Source organism: Pinus tabuliformis, chromosome 5_1 (genome assembly GCF_031772625.1).
Source record: "Pinus tabuliformis cultivar Carrire ecotype Pingquan chromosome 5_1, CPIR1, whole genome shotgun sequence".
NCBI lineage: Eukaryota > Viridiplantae > Streptophyta > Pinopsida > Pinales > Pinaceae > Pinus > Pinus tabuliformis.
In genome coordinates this window covers 616,430,502-616,435,716 of record NC_142305.1, presented here as the reverse complement: position 1 = coordinate 616,435,716, position 5,215 = coordinate 616,430,502, and the positions used below count along the sequence as shown (strand labels likewise).

At 36.0% G+C, this 5,215-nt stretch overlaps 1 pseudogene; it reads left to right on the top strand.

Moving 5' to 3' along the window:
- Positions 1 to 417: 417 nt before the first annotated feature.
- LOC149166432 (subtilisin-like protease SBT6.1 pseudogene) lies at positions 418 to 1,481 on the top strand (annotated as a pseudogene).
- The last annotated feature ends 3,734 nt before the right edge of the window (positions 1,482 to 5,215 follow it).

Below are 5,215 nucleotides of genomic sequence, written 5' to 3'. Positions count from 1 at the left end.
TAAACTTGAATTTTGTAAAAGTCGAAAACGTCAAATGTGTAATCATGGAGGGGAAAGGAATCATTGAGGACTCAAGGGGTCATTTCAATTAATTAGAATTGTTATGGGAATGGTTAGTGGTCTTTACTTCTCATCATTGGTCTCATCAGTGAAGGACATCCTCATGTCACCTCACTTTTCCTCCACTCAATCATTCACCCTCATGACATGAAACAAGGCATATGGAGGCATTAATTTCAAAAAAAAAAATTGAAGCTGCACTCATTCCTACTCCAGTACAGCCCACGCTCTAAGAAGTTTTGAAAGTTTGCAAAAGGTCAAAAGTTGGTGTTTTAAACTCAGGTGGAAGAGGTCGCTGCACAGCTACTACGTAAAATGGCCATGTTGCTCAACTTATGCACACAGGTTTCATAATTTTCACGGGGGTATGTGTATGGATGCATCAAACCAGATGTTGTTGCATATGGAAGAGAAATAACACGTTCAAAAATTAGTACTGGCTATAAAATTCTCTTAAGAACAAGCACTGTGAGTCCAATAGTTGTTGGTGTGGTCTGCTTGTTGGCTAGTGTTATTCTTGAGAACATTCGTTGGGATATTTGAAACTAGCAAGCATGAAACCAACACTATTGAAAGGTGCTGCCAAACGTGGTGGCCCAAATATGTTTGAGCAAGGTGTAGGCCGGGTTGACTTGCTTGAGTCATATGAAATATTGATCAAATACAAGCCTTGGGCAAGCATTTTTCCAAATATTCTTGACTTTATAGATTGTCCATATTCGTGGCCTTTCTTTTAGCAACCATTGTATGCAGGTGCAATGCCAGTTATATTTAATGCCACTATTTTAAATGGTATGAGAGTCACTGGATATGTTGAGAGTGAACCAAGATGGCATCCCTTTTATTAGGTGGGGAATCTACATAGTATACACTTCACTTATCCTAATGTTATTTAGCCATGGGTTGGTTACCCTTATTTTCATCAGAAAATCACGGATGAAGGGGCTCAATTTTTAGGACTTATTGAGGGGAATATTACATTTACAGTAGTGTCACCCCCAACAAAGGGAGAAAAAAATCTTTGGAAAAGATTGAACACTCTTTTTTTAAAATTGAAAGTAATCCCAAATCCCCCTCGTTCTCAGCGGATTCTTTGGGATTAATTTCACAGTATTAGATACCCTTCTAGATATATAACTTAGGATTCACTCGATGTACAAAATGATATACTTGATTGGCATGGGGATAACCCACATACTAATTTTCATGGGATGTTTGACATGTTGAGAGATGTTGGCTACTATGTGGAAATTATGGGGTCCCCATTCACATGCTTTCAGGCCAACAATTATGGAACACTTCTCTTGGTAGATCTTGAGGATGAATTTTTCAAAGAGGAGATTGAAAAGCTCTAGGATGATGTAAAAAATCATGGATTGGGAATGATTGTATTAGCATCAAAAATTATGGATTGGGAATGATTGTATTAGCATACTTTCCATCTCGTCGAGAATATGGATCTTTTCCATATCGTCAAGAAGATGTCAATCTTTCAACATATTCATCACTGATAAACCGTGAACTTGTATGCAGAAATGATGCTCGTTTTCAGATATTGGGTGCAAATGCTTATGAATCACATGCAAATTGGAGAAACGTAAAACTTCAAGGGATTCCAAATATTTTATTAGAATAATCGTCAAAAGGGAAAAAACCTGCTATGTATTTTGATAATACATATGTATCTTCAAATAACAATGAAGGCATGAGTAATGCATTTCCTAGTTTAGAATTGAATTTGATAGGTGAACAAACAAAAGAAATTACTAAGTACGAGAAAAATTTATTCAATCCAACCATGGTTGATTTTGGACAGGGCCAAATCCAAGGTTTAAAAGAAGTTGGAAAACAGTCATTGGAAATTCATTTTCCACACAGAAATATCTCAAGTAGAAGGCACCATACAAAATGGATCTCCTAGCGTGGTGTTGTATTGTTCAACATCTCCCCATTTTAATATATTATAAATTTCCTATGAAATTTATTATATTAAAATAGGGACCCTTCAATTTTAGAAAAAACTTATAATCAAAATTTAATACTTAGGCTTTTAATTAAAACCCAAGTATTAAACCTTGATTATCCCAAAAAGCCAAATTAAATAGCCCCCGGAACCAAGACTTATACTTAGGATTTAAAAACCTTAAGTAATAAATAAAATGGGTTATTTAATTAAAAAAAACCAAAATAATAAGAGTTTTTGATCCCCTAAGGTTGAAATCCTACCAAACTTCGGCACTCCACTATACCCCGCATCACAAATAATAAAAGTTCCTAAAGGCAAAGACTTCCCCGCTCTACTCCATAATTGCGATTGCGATTAGACCGGACCCGATGGGAAAATATACATCTCAATTCATAATTCCCCGCATCCATGAATATTGCGGAAGTTGCAAAGGCTTAATTCCATGCCCCATTACCTTAGCCGAATTGCGATTGCGATTAGGCCAACCAATGAAATTGTTACGAAGCCTAGACCCGACGGGATAATTAAAATAATTCATACATTCCCGGCATCCATGGCTATCGCAATAAACCAAAAACACTTAAGTCTTGCCTCCTTCCTATTGCGATTAGACTGGACCTAATGGGAAAATCAACTGTAATCTATAAAATCACGCATCTATAGGCCATCACAAATTTCATTAGACCAAGCACACCGCCCCTTCCTAATTGCGATATGTGATATAGCCATAATCGACGTGATTATAAAACGCGTTTAAATTAAATATCTCATTCGCACAATCACAAAATTCCAAGGGTCATGCCTCATTTGAATTGTGATTGCGATATGATCCTGATTGTCGATAGCAATATGACATCAACAGTGACGTTAGTTGAACATCATCTGTCACGTCACCTGCCACGTCACTTGTCACATAGCAAATGTCACGTCACCTTTCCACATCATCCGCCACGTCATAGTGATGTCACCATGACGTCATCCCACATATCGCAAATCTCAAGTCTTTCGACCACCTCGTATAGCCTGCAACTCCAAATACCGATTGCGATAATCCTGTGTATTGCGATATGCGATAAAACCCCAGACCCAATAGAATTATACACTGCAATTCATTTAATCCCTACGTCTGCGGCTATCACAAATAACAAAGGATCACTGTATCACTGCCTCCTGCCGTATCCCAACTGTTATATGCGATTAGTCATGGACCTAACTGGATTATAAAATTCATACCATAAAACCCCGCATTTGGAGCTATCACAGTTACCAAAGGGTCCTGCCTCATGCCGATTGTGATTGCGATAAAGCCCCGGACCCGATGGGATTATTTACTCCAATCCATAAATTTCCGCATCCGCTCAATTGCAAAAGTCACGGACTTTAAGCCATTCCTCTACCCATTCTGATTGTGATTTGATCTTATTCAACTTTTCGTCTATTTCAATAGGGATTCTCCTTGCTTGAAATATGATGATAATTCAACCCCAAGGCTAAAAGCGATTGCGATTTTGTGATAAAACCGTAAAAGTCCAAATTGACTTACCACAAACCTCACTCTACATGACTCTCCATGATGGTTGTGTTTGGAATTGATTAAGACTCTACGTTTTTCCTAATTTCCTGCAAAAGTGATTTGTTTCAAATAAAACTTGCTTATCGGTTTCATTTATTTCCAGCTTATTGATTATTTTTTTCTTGTTCAGGTTCATGACATAGGAGGACAACTATGCTGATAAGCGGCAATTCAGTTCAAACAAACATACAAACATCCAGAGAATCTGATGAAACAAACAAAATTGATGATGACAACAAATCACATTCAAAACATTGCTACCAAAAATTATTTTTCTTTAAGCGTATTGAAGGGATCTGTTTAAAAGTCCTCAACGCTCTGCACAATACATTCAGTTATTTTCTGCTATTTAAGCTTACTTGTTGTATGAAATAAAGGTCCTGAATTTTATGAACAAAGGCTTACCAAAGCTCACACTATTTTACTTTCATACTTTTTCTCAATAGAACGATTGGAACATTGTTTAGGAATTTTCATAAGGAATTTTGAGAAGTTGCATTACTGTACTCATGGAATCATCTTTGTGAGAATGAATAAACTATTGGTATTTGTTTTATGAGCTGAGCAATGTGCATCTAGTATTTTTATTGCTATAACTCTATTTTCTTCATAAATAAATAGTGAAATTATCTTTTCAGATTGCTTGTTACATGGTATTTAAAGAACAATGTTACATGTATTCATTTCTGATCATGATGTCATTGATATTTTAAATACATGTTAAGTAATTTTCCTTGATATTCTAAATGTGATATGAGTTATACACATTATTTTGATTAACTATTTAATCAAAGTAATCATCTTGAAATATTTTCATTTCCATTGGTGTTTGAGCAATATATGTTGTCATTTACTAAGGAAAATCATTATAGATCACATCCAAATAAATGTTAAACAATCCCGGATTATAGAGTAGATTAAAAAATAAGTTTTCCCATTTAATTCATTACCACAAATACATCTATTTCACTTGACTATAAGCATTACACATCCATTCAATAACCATTCATTGGGAACTGGTCCCATTATCCCCAGTCGAAGCCACTACCTAAATGGAAAAGGAGTTGTCTTAAGGTCCAGATCGGGTGGTTTTCCCCTTTTGTTGAAGCAACGATTTTCAAGGAATCAACACTTTTTGGCACTAGAAGGAGGGCCTGCAGAATATGAATGACATGTCCAATCCAAAAACAAAAGGCCATTCCAAGAGTCATTCTCCCTCCAAATCTCCTACAACTTCTAGATCCCCTCCAGAATCTCTTACTTTTAGATCAGCATTTGTACAATCACCTCCAAGTCTCATCGAATACTTCGTGAGGTAATCCCTACAAATTATACTCCAAAATAACCATAAATTACTGCTTTGATAAAGAACTTGGAAGACATCTCCATTTCAGCAGAAAATCCTGAATCATTTGAAGATTCTGAAGGAAGAATAACTTCTATTTTTCAAGGAACTTGTGTTTTAACTCGGTCCCAAAGTGAAAAACTTGGCATCATGCCATTTGAATTTCCACTTCAATCTCGCTGAATGAAAACTGCTACATCAGATTCCCAAACATCTACTAGTGAGATTACCTCATTCTCTCATTCACCAACATTTTCATTTCTTCATTTTT